This window comes from Paramisgurnus dabryanus, chromosome 2 (genome assembly GCF_030506205.2).
Source record: "Paramisgurnus dabryanus chromosome 2, PD_genome_1.1, whole genome shotgun sequence".
In the NCBI taxonomy this organism is placed as follows: Eukaryota; Metazoa; Chordata; class Actinopteri; order Cypriniformes; family Cobitidae; genus Paramisgurnus; species Paramisgurnus dabryanus.
This window is the reverse complement of record NC_133338.1, coordinates 3,710,887-3,723,597: the sequence shown is the minus strand read 5'-3', so window position 1 is coordinate 3,723,597 and position 12,711 is coordinate 3,710,887. Positions and strand designations below refer to the sequence as shown.

Here is a 12,711-nt window from a genome sequence, read left to right as displayed (position 1 = left end):
ATTAATTACTAATTTACATCTGAATAAAGAAACCATAAAACTTTAAATGTTAGTGTTTTATAAAGAGCATTAATATGAGAATTATTTAATATTTGTAAATTTAAAAAAATTAAGACCTCGTACTTGACCAATTAAAGAGAAGCTCTGGGCCACCAAGTCCCGCCCACTGAGTAACACGGAAGTTTGATTCGCGCCTCTCCCGCTCGCTTTATTTCCGATAACTGAGGTATTTTACTTTTACTCGTGTCAGTCACTCGTATAGGAAGTTACAAGCAGCACCGCTGTGTTCATATGAGATGTTTTCCCAAGACGTGATCGATGAAGACGTGTTTCTGAAAATGGTTTAAAGTCTGGACGTCAGGTAATACCTCTGATAAAGTAAATTATTCAAATAACTGTATATATATTCAAATGAATGAAATATTAGTTGACATTGGATGATGTCTGTGCTGGGACAGTTCCATAAGTAGCCTACATGTGTTCGTTTTGATCATTGGTAAATTTTGCGATTGTCACTTTTTTAAAGTCTTTGACAACAGACGTTATGACAGACATATGAATTACATAACTTCATTATCACATGTTTGGTCCCAGAGGGTGATTTTTCTTCCTTTGTGAAGGTGAATGGGCTGTCAGTGTCATTGTGTTATGGGAGAGAGACTCTGTCTGTATGTTCAGTTTGACAGCTGTCACAAGTGTCCTGAGATGCTAAAATGTCACTCAGTACCCACGTGGTCAAAAGGTGTGGGAACCCCATAGATACATACCTTAGATTAGGTAGACAGACAGATAGGTAGATAGGAATAGATAGACCAATAGATTACCAATATAACATATCATTTGACTTCATGTGGAAGTCTGACTGAATGAAAATTTTTACTGATGCCCATCAAACTCATAGGAAGTAATAGGAAGTACATGTGTTTGATTCATGAAGGAACTTGTTTGGCTCCACCTTAACCATTAACTTAACTTTACAGCCAGCTTTATTTACTCTCAAGTTAATCATTATATGCAGTTTAAGAAAGTGCTTGAAAGTGATTTCTTACACTGTTTTGTTCACTACCTTACGCTTTTTAAATATGCTTAAAAGCTTCTTTCTTACCTTTTTATTTTTTGTTGTATTATAAACTGCAAAGAAACGTTTTACATATTTAACCATTCAGACAAAAAAAAGTTTTTTTCAATTGCATCCTTTATTTTCAATCTAAATTTTTTAAAGGGATAGTTCAGACACCATCAACATAATCCTCAAGCCATCCTCATTGTTTATGATTAACTTTATTCGGACAAACACAATCGCAGTTATATTAGGAGATGTCCTGGCTCTTCCAAGCTTTATAATGACAGTAAATGGTGCTTCTGATTTAAAGTGCTAAAAAGTCCATCCATCCTTTACAGAAGTAATCCACACGACTCCAGTGTGTTAAAGATATTTTGAGAGATGATGGTAAACACAAAGCAGATAATGACCATTGACTTCCATAGTAGGAAAAACATATTTTGGAAGTATTGTGATAAATGACTAAGAAAATATTTTGATAAACGATGGTAAGCACACAGTTGACGGTATTAAATTCCATCATATTTTTTTATTCCTACTATGGAAGTCAATGGTCACTACCTGCTGTGTGTTTACCATCATTTCTTAAAATATCTTCTTTTGTGTTCATCAGAAAAAAAAATTAGTTAAAAAAGTTAAGAACAACATGAGGATGAGTAAATGTTGACAGAATTTTCATTTTAAGGTGAACTATCCCTTTAAGTAAGGCCTTCTGAGGTCCATTAATGCGAAGATTTGTAAGAAAATGTATGACTTTAGAGCAGTGTTTCTCAAACTTTTTCAGCCCAAGGACCACTTTATCTTCCAATTTTTTTCTGAGGACCACCTAACAGAATCCCACTCTAACACGCCCCCAAAAAAACAACAAAATAGGAAGGATAAGCTAAATTTAAGTTTAATATGCAACTGTTTCAAGTCAAAAACTATGTTCAGAAATTATTATATGAATTTTATTTAATTTGAAAAAGTAAATGTTAAATGAGTTGCAGCTTAATATGAACAACAAACTGCACATGTGAAAAAAGTGCAATTAAACATACTGTAACAGCCTAAGTCCCACTTAATGTCATTCCAAAGAGCCATTCGTTTTAAACTGAGGTGGTGGGTATATGAAGTCTATGGTTGAAACTATGGTAACAATAAAAAGCTAAAAAAAAATGTTCCCCTTAATGTCCAAAATCACTGAAATTACAGGGATTTTACACATGAGGCAAAACTAGTACATTACAAAACTAATAGATCTGTGGATTTTAGCTGCTTTCAGTTTATCTTTTATTTTGACTCCTCTTTGGTTTAGCTACCGATCCATTTTGTTATTAAAACAAAATGGCAAGAACTGATATCACAGTTTTGCAAGTGCATTCAAAATCTACTTAAATAAATGACTATTGTATAAACACTTGCCTAGTTTAGGTCATCTTTTGGCGGACCACTGGGGGGGGGGGGTTTGGCAGACCACTAGTGGTCCGCGGACCACACTTTAAGAATTACTAATGTAGACTAATGATGGGATGATAAATGGGTTAATGACGTGACGTTAATTATTTTGTGTCTGTATGGTTCAATTAAATGTAAAAGGGTTCATTTCAAAATAAATTTAAAGATTACTTACATGCATTTTCTTTTTTTGAGGACCAAGTCTAAAAATTCTGGTTTTATTTCAATTTGAAAGAATATTTGGGGGATAATTGCAAAAATGTCAATGTGGTGTAACCAGTCTGTGTCAATTGGTGTTTTCTTTTAAATGAAAATAAATATATTAATAAAAAATGTGCAATAAAATATAATCATCTTTTACATAATCACCATCATGTTTTGTGTAAAATGATTTTTTTACATACATTTGTCAAAGATTATTTAGTAAACAGAGCTGTTTTCAATATTTGTCAGGACAAATAATACAAAAACGCATTAAAATGTACATTTTGTAATAACTAATAAAATTTATTTTTGTGTGATATTTTGAAATTATAATCATTTTTTATAATTACGCTTACATGCCATCAAGGTGGTTAAAATATTTAATATTTCTCATTCTTTGGCTCAATTGCCAGTTACACCATTTGACATTTTCAGGTCCATTCAGTCTAAACTTTCATAAAAATGGTGCAAATGTAAATTTTTTATTACATAAAATCAACATAAATACACTATGTGCATTGAAATATACCTGATGCATGTTTTTAAAAACAATTTTTTTTAAAGATTTTTGAATTTATCATCTTACCGAACAGTTTTTGTCACTGACCCAAATGACGATACACACTAATAATACCTGTCTGATATCAATTCTGAATCGCACAGCCAATATTATGCAAACTTTACAAGACCTTTAGATCAGTAGGAAGTCTTTATCAATCTAAAATCACTGTGAGTTCGTTTCATAGACTGTAAAAAAAGATGGACGACGCACGTTCGCTCTCTTCCATTGGTGAAAAGTGAAGCCGTCAGTGTCCTGATACGGTGCTGACGTCTTGGGTCTTGAGTCTGCACAGTAGCGATTTTGGGACCAGTCCTGCGCAGTAGTGAGCAGGAAGTAAAGCCGCGAAAGCAAGGCACAATCATTAAAAATATTCTTTATTATCATGAAAATACCTGAAAAGGTTTGAAGAACAGCGATATAAATACAGTATATGCTTATAGCCATTTCATGGAGATGCGTATTTGGAAATGGTTATTCTTCTGCGGCGCATATTGAGCACAAGAGCGCCCTCTGGATTTTGGATGTACTCACCATTATTCATTGAGAAGCATTGCAAGCATCAACAAGCTGCTTTATTGGCCCAACACTACGTTGGACGTAGCGTACCAGACGTAGTGGAGATGAGACGAGATAGTTGTTATTGGAAGATAGTTACTATACTTTGTAAAGTTTTAAATATTGATATTTTTCTTACAACATTGCATAAGTAGGCCTTTATTAACCTACTGTAGCCGAGTGGATTATTTCTGTGTAGTATGGAGGGCTTTTTTGGCCTTTAAATCAAATGCACCATTTATTACCATTATAAAGCTTGGAACAGCCAGTGGATTTTTTTTATATTACTCTAATCATAAACATCGAGAATGGCTCCAAGGGCGTAATGGTTTGAGTCAATCATGAGGGGTTTTTTATTTTTGGCTGAACTATCCTTTCTTGTTTTGTTTTCACTACACTAAATGAAAACGAACGTCCGATTGTGTCATATTGGAAATGTATAAAAATGTGTGAAATAGAGATTTGATTTTCTGTTCATAGTTCCTCAAAGTTTCTTCTCTGATGACAAACAGTGACAGAAAGTAAATTGGTTTACACTGAATGACAACATGGGAAACTCGAAATGTTCTTCTGTTTTTAGTGGGTTTGATTCTGTCCTGAAAGAAGAATAGAGATGTTATAAAGTGGTGGTGGGGTATATTTAGTTGCTGTGCTATCACTCGAAACCCGAGTGTGATATTTACTCAGCCATTGATTTCCTCTAAGAGAATGGGTTACTGGCTTTAGTCCAGCAGTCTCAGATAATGGCTCAGACTGCAGAGGAAGATGCATTAAGATTTGCAGTGCTGCATGGTTGAATTATCATGACAGAGTTTGACTTTACTTCACATGTGAGCTCATATCCTGTAATTATAAACCGTCATTTATAACACCTTCAACATGAGCTGATCTTCAGTAAATGTTCACAGTATTAAAACACAAAATCAGATGACACAGTATTGGCTTTCAGAAATTATACAGAAAGTATTAAGACCCCCTTTACTTACAAAGTGGCAGCCTGCTACTAAAAATTAAATAATTAAAGGCGCAAAAGAGGATGTTTACTGAGCTTTTGAAATGAGTGCATGCGTAAGAACAGCCCCCCTTCTTCACAGCTATTTTCTAGGGAACGCCTCCCGAAACTCGTGCACGAGTGTTTGTTTACCACCGGCATATGATGTGGATTCATTATGTGAAATGATATGATAATAAACACATAAGACGTAATGTTAGCTCAGTCGACGCTACTCCCATTTCAACTAGCATAACTGGTCACTGCCTTACAACTACAAGAACAAGAACAACGTCGATATACCTGAATAACAGTACAACAAGAATTTTTTTTTAATAAGAATTTTTGGGAACTGCGCGTCTGTCTTGACACCTCTCTGTTCCTTCATTGCTCTATGGCGTTAAAATGTTTCTCCAAGAACGAATCTTGTTAGATTACGTTCTTCTGACAATTTTCTCTTCTTTTCAGCGACTTCGAAAAAGTCTTTCTTTTGCGTCCTCCTCCGGGTTTCTTCTCTGCCATGGTGCAAATTCAAGGAGGAAAGCAGGAGCGACAATGAAAACAAAGCGAAACTATGTGTAAGCGTCGCCTGTGTAAAGTTACTGGAGCGCGCACATCTCTCACAAGGAACCTAATGGCTGTGATTGACAAGCCAGAGGACCAATTGTTTATGCGATGATCGCATAAACGATTGGCTGATGTTTTTAAGGCTCTACCTTGTGCACAGATGACGTATATTAATATTACTTTCCATTCACCTAATAAATAGGATTTTATCAGTTAATAAAGACAGTTTCAAGTAACATTGCAAAAATTTATAAAACAAACATCCTCTTTTGCACCTTTAAAATATTTATTTGGATTAATCTGCACTCGGTACCCTATCATGACAACGTAAAAAATTGAATATAATACATATATAAATATATGTATATAAATATATATAAAAACTGAAACACATTGGCATAAGCAGAGGCGTCATGCTCATTCAAACATTTTGGCATTTTGCATGCAACCTCAAAATAAATGAAGCATCTTTTCATTTGTTACTAAGTTTTATAGGAAAAATATGAGCAGTTCTTCACTTCACTGACATTTTCGCTGTTTTAATCACGTTTTTCATTCTGGGCGCAATTAATTATTAATGAATTATACAAACCCTGAGCAGCACTTTGTGCCATCATTGTGCAGGGTCGTGGACACAATGAGTACGTTTACATGCACAGAATAAGCGGATAACTATCAAAAATCTGCTTATTACAGAAAATTTTTTCATGCGTTTACACGCAAATCAGTAAGCCGGCTATGCAGACAACTGCGTTTACATGGGATTTGAAGAATTATCAGTTTTCTCGCAGGCAGTGACGTCACCATAGTACACAATAGTCGATCAAACAGTCAACGACATATCTGTCTTAAGCTGTACTGTTGTATCTCTTCTTGTGTCTGCAGAACCTGTAAATGTAACATAAGCTTTTATTTTCACAGTTTCTCTGCCAACTGCTTTAGTCGAGCGGAGACTTTTATGCGTTACCTTGCGCTTATTTCCGCGTGTGACGTTTATCTTTTATACGCGGAGACATGCGCACATGGACAAAACCGTGAGAAAGCCGGTTAAGGTGTTTACATGCCACGTGAAATCGGCGTAATGAGCAAAAAACTACCTGTGCCGATCGGTTTTTGCTTACGTTGTTTATGGGCTTTCCCCGATTAAAGAAAACCGCTTTACACGTTTACATGACCCCACGTGTTATCAGTTTATTGAGCATAATCGGCGTAAGACTGTGCATGTAAACGCACTCAATGCTGCTGGTGCTGCATTTTGTTATATAAATGTATATTTAAATTTTTTATAAGATAGTTTTTTTTAAAGTTGCATGCGTTTAATACATTTAAATTGAAATGTGAAAATAAATGAAAAATTACAGCATTACATGAATATCTATCAATCCATGTGTTTGTTATAGTCTGAGAAAAGAGATTTACGTAGGAGACGATAACCCGCGTCATTGTTTACATTTAGGTTACATTAGGTTTGTACTTTTTGCATATCGTTAGCATAAACACCTACACACCAACGGAAATGTAAAATCGTGAATCAGACCACTGGTGCTCTTTAATGGGCATTAATAATTATGATTACACTGTGCCCCCTAGGAAAAAATTGGTGCATGAGACCCCTGGGCATACGTATATAGTCCCTTTGCAACAACACTTGAAATTTAGCCCAGGTGCCTCCTGTTTCCCGATATTCGATTACTTAGAATGACATCTACCAATATATACATATTGTTTTGCTATTTACTTCAAAGTATTATGTTGCGATGAAAAAGTGCTTTATCTGCTGATACCGATTATAGGCTGATATATTGGTGCATCCATAATGATAATGAGAGAGAGAGAGAGAGAGAGAGAGAGAGAGAGGGAGAGATATTTTGAGGTTGCAGCTCAAATGTTTCATTTTCAATGTTTTACTCTCTCTGGTCCATTTCCTCAGTGTTGGTGGAGTTTCAAGAAATAGTCTTCTACGTCAGACCTCAACTACCATGTGTGAACATTAGCACATCGATGATAATGATCTTTAGCTGTCTAATCATAATTATATCTGTTTTCTAAAGTAAATTTGTGTTGTGCATGTGCAAAACTTGTCAATGTTTGGATGAGCTTGGTGGTTGCTCAGCGATAACATCCACCACAAATTCTCTATGATATCTAAACCCGTAGATAGCAAGCAACTGCACATCAGCTGCAGAATTGGAGGATTTATTTGTGATGATTCAGCACTGAATTTAGCATTTAGGGTTAAGGGTTCGTGCAAGTCCCAAACCCTGAATACGAGCAATAAAATTAAATCACAAATAATGAATCTGGTATGAACTTTATGTCTTTAGTTCATTAGCAGGAAATAGCTGTAAGATCACATTATGCCAACTCACAAAGACATGGGATCAGCTGTGTGCTGCTATTGTGGTTTAGGCGTTTCACAGGTGTTACACCTGTTTAAAAACAAATGAAAAATCAATTTGAAGACGTCAGTACTTAGTTGACACCATTGATCTTGAGTATAGAATGACAGTACAGTACAATACATTATGATAGTCTTATAACTTATATGTTCTTCATTGATTTATTCACTCGGGAAGTATTTTGTATACTCTGTATATAATTTCATTTTTTAAGCTTTTAGTTTCTTTATTATTATGTATTTACTATAAAGCTGCTAGGGAGAAATGCAAAATTGTAAACGCTTTATTGTCATAAACTTGAATTTAATTGAGTGTCTACATTACAGCTCCAGACCAGCTAAAATAATCAATACATTTACTTAAGCCCAGCAGCTGTTTGGCCACTTCTGAATGTTTAATGTACCCAGACGGTTTTATATCCTGATGCTGTCCGCCCTCAACAAAATACAGTCATGTTTGTTTGTTTATTCTTAGCGCCATTTCAGCATCTATGGCTATATTCATGGCCAGAACTGGTTAATCCATATACAAGTTGATCTATACACACGTTGGGGGAGAGACAATAAGGCATCTTCAATTCAACTAACCTTTTTTGGCCTGTAGGAGGAAACTGAGCCACCCCAAATACAGTCATACTGAATCTGACACCAGACAGACTGGGTTTCCATCATCCAGATTTTATGCTCATTTGAAGTATCGCATACAATTTAGTAATAGAAACACCAAATTTAAAATAAAAATCCCTTAATTTGCAAAAAAGTTTTTAAGCTCGCTTGAGGTTTTTGTTCGAAAAAGAGTAAATGCGAATAATTAAAGATGTAAATGCATTTGCCGAATAAATTCTGACGTTAGGTTTGTTCAACTTCATGTGGCGCCACAAGATTAGACTTCTCTGTATGATTTCTCTGTATGTTAACGTTATCCGCCTGTCGATTCTTGCGGCACCGCATGAAGTCAAACAAGCATGTTGTCTTTGCCATAAATGGGGCTTAACGTTGTTGTAATGCCCTTGCTGCTAGTGCCTGCCTCAAAAATTCTTCATTCCTTCTTCTGTGCACAGCATTCAGTTACAATTACAACGAAAACACAAACAAACAATTAAAGTACTTACAATTAAATCAGTCAAGACGTCATTTGTATTACCTTGCATGCATGTCTGCTTATGACCAAACAAAATGTTTATTTATGTTTGTATATGATATAATTTATACAAATTTCCTACATTTTCTAAATAATTCCCATAAATTCCTGTTATGTTTTCAATTTGGAATATTTTCGGAAATTTATCGGAAACGTTCCGCCTCTTTGCAACCCTATTACCAATACCAGCGTCATTCGCTCGAAAAACTGGATGGAAATATGGACATAATGCACATTTGTTTGTTTTTCTTTTTGTGCGAATTTTGTAAAGATTCGCTTCACGTTTGGATGAAGCGAATATTTGCTACTAATAGTGTCAAGAGTATTGGATTATAAAGTACTACATTTTGAAGAAAAGCATACAGTAGATCACTATGTAATCTAATAATGCACTTTGCTGGTGTCATATTTATATTGACATTTTATGTTAAATTTTGTCTAAATTGATCTAAAAAAGTTCATGTATTTTTTTATTATTATTTTATTGGATTTTCAATGTAATTCAAAGAGAACAAGGCATCTCATAAAAGAGGGAAAAGAGATAAGGAAAAGAGGGGCAAAAAATATATGAATAGGGCAGAAAAGTTTAATGTCTAGACATTTACACAATTAGAATATTCATTGTAGGATAATAGTGCAAAGTTCATGTAATTTAAAATTTATTGTAGCCGTTATTATTTTAGTAGCAGTTTTGGACATTGTCCAAGACATGAGTAAATAAGTTATCTGTGACTGCAATAAATCTATGTATTGCAATGTTATTTGAATAAAACAATTGAAATTAAAGAGCAAATGTAGACAATAAACTGCATTTCATAGTATGTTGATGTGTTAGCCAAACACAAGACATTTCCGTGCAAATATATAATGACAAAGAGCACACAGTAAGTACAGCATTTGACTTTATGATTTTTTGTAAGTAAAAGTTAAAACACAAATTTATCTTGACATATGCATCAGAGTTTCCTTCTGAAAATATTTGTCATCTGACTTTAAGAACATGTACACGCATGCCAGTGTAAACCTTCAGCGATTGAATTTCTTGCTTCACATGAACTGGTTTGCATGTGCACTTGACAGAAGATGGACTTTTTAAAAAAGAACTTAAAATGGTATCTGTGTTTTGGAGTTCAAGCTGGTCATTAGGTAGCTTGAAGTGGTTTAGATGGTTGACATAATGGATTAGTAGCTTGTAGGCCATGCCATCCTGTGTGAAGTTTCCATGTTCTGTCTGTGTCAGCATGGGTTAACTATGGCATTCCGGTTTCCTTTTACATGCCAAAAACGTGCAGGTTAGGTGAATTGGAGATGCCAAAATGCCACTCCCCCAACACGTTACCTGTAGGGCTGGGATAAACGATTATTTTTTAAACGATTAATCTAGCGATTCTTTTTTCGATGCATCGATTAATCTAACGATTCATTTTATCAGTCCGATTCGATTCGATTCTCGATTATCTCCCCATTAATTAACTAATAGCAATTTATACATGTTGATTTACATATCTGAATGTAAACATTTCAATATATGTTGATTGCTCTTGAAATTTCAAAATGGTGCAAAATAATGCATTCTTAGTCAGAGGTAGCATTTAATAAAGCGTTTGCAGCTCATACTGTGCAGTTTAGTAACAGTATAAAAATCTCAAGTTCAAATTACTTTATTTTGCATGCATTTATGAGCAAAACCTCTTCAATGTGCCTTTTGATGGTCACACAGTGTAATTTTTGTAACTTGATTTGTTTAATCCACATTGTTTTCGTGCTGTTCTAGTCCATTTAATGAAAGATATAAACACAAATAGACTTAAGAAGCACATATATTATTCAATCTGTTTCTCTTAAAGGAGACATATCATGCTAAATCCACTTTCTTAGCTCTTAAATGCATTTTGTTGTATATTTGTAGTGTTTAAAAGTACATAAAAGTTGAAATTAGTCTCTTCAGGTGCTTTGTTGATATCTTTATATTCTGTTTTGGTCATATTTTCCAACCTGTTCTGATTTTTCTATTATCTATTACGTTTTTTGAACAATTACGTCACAGTATTTGCAGCGGAACTGCTAAATAAGGACATCGACTTCCAGCCCAACACTACGAGCAATCCGCCATTTTCAATTTCTCGCTGCGATATTGTAGTCCAAGCTCAAGGATGCAGAAGTTACGAGAGAGTAAATCAAAATGTTCGGTTGTTGAACCTGTGCCTGGTTGAGTTTTATTTTTCACGGAAATGTCATTTTTTAGTGTGCGAAGCACTTCAAGGATAACTATTTCACCAACCTCCACCAGTATAAAGTAGGATTTGCCGATAGACTTCGTCTGATTGAGGGGTCAATTACTTCTATCTTTGGAGACGACGAGCAGAGCACTTCGGTAAGCTGTAAATAACTTTAAAAACAGTAAAGTACACGGTGGTCATGGTTTAGCAGTGCTGTTTCTCAATCCGAAGGCTGCAGCCTGTGGATGTCGCATGTGGTCATCAACCAGGGATTAAGTTATAGCATATTACAACAACTTACAATTAACTAAGAATAATAGTCAACTTTATAATTGTTAATATTCTGAAATAAGACAGCCGGCATTAACACACCATTGCGATACCTCCATATGAAAACGTTGTTCTGCAGGTTCGTCGTCTTCATTTTCATCTCGCTCCATTTTACGACTCTGGCGCGAACATGTAAGGCTGGATGAACAAGTCTTCTGTTGTTGACATTTTGTGAATAACGAGTGAATAAAAAGTTTCTGTGCCGCTAGATAATCGTATCTCTGCTATAAAACTACAAAAATGGCTGAACGAGGTGGAGTTTAACCGAGTGTCACCTCTGCAACCTGGAGAGGGGGCAGGGTATGACGTGCATTTAAAAAGACAGTACCAAAACAAGTTGCTCTTAAATGTACATCAGAAAAGGGGTAGAAAGGGGGCCTGTGGGGCTATAATAATGAGGAATTCAGACCCAAGCATTGCAGTTTCGCTTTATATAGACCACAAATAGATGATTTATATGTAAAAAGGACAGATTTAAAAGCATGATATGTCTGCTTTAAGTTTATTAAGATAGATGAGGACTCATTTCCTGGTGTACAGAGAGTGAATGAAAGCGCAGTCTTCTGGCAACAGTGTGTTTTTACATATTTCATTGCTTTTTGTTAAATTGCTCAAAGTCATGACTGTTTAAAACACGGCATCACATTCATGATTTTATGGTAAAATGACACTCTTTCGCGTCAATCCACGAGCATTTAAACCATAAGCAAAGCACTTTCACTTTAAATGAGCTTGAGCAGCGCAGCAGAACCGACGTAGAAACGATTGCAGTACTGTTGCTACAGAGCCGCAAGCTCGCGCTGCTCATGCGGCAGGGTGCATGCTTGTTAACATGGGCGCTGAAAAAACATGCGCCGCTTACACACTGCTCACACTTGCTGTGAAGCCTATGAAGCCGGCGTGGACTGGAGCCACTCGCGTTGCTACTACTCTACGGCGCCGACTTTTTGGGTCTGACGAATCGACGCGCATATTTTGCGTCGACCTATTTTTTTACGTCGACGCGTTGTCCCAGCCCTAGTTACCTGTTATGGATTAACTTGTGTATGGATTAACCAATTTTCACCATGAATATAGTTTTTTAGGGAAAACATTCCAGGATTTTTCTCCATATAGTGGACTTTAAATGAAGTTTAAAGTTGCAGTTTCAATGTAGCTTCAAAGGGCCCTAAACGAAGGCTCCCCCAAAAAAAGAAAAACTTTGTAACCACAACTACTCATCTTGCACTAGCCTTGTAATGCGG

General features: G+C 35.6%; 1 protein-coding gene across 2 annotated transcripts in view; it reads left to right on the top strand.

Moving 5' to 3' along the window:
• Nucleotides 1-244: 244 nt before the first annotated feature.
• Nucleotides 245-12,711, top strand: part of mctp2b (multiple C2 domains, transmembrane 2b) — a 44,607-nt gene continuing 32,140 nt past the window's right edge. For both annotated transcript variants that reach the window (XM_065294201.2, XM_065294200.2), the window contains exon 1: nucleotides 245-361. The gene's annotated coding sequence lies outside the window, so the exon portion shown is untranslated. The remainder of the gene's footprint in view (nucleotides 362-12,711) is intronic.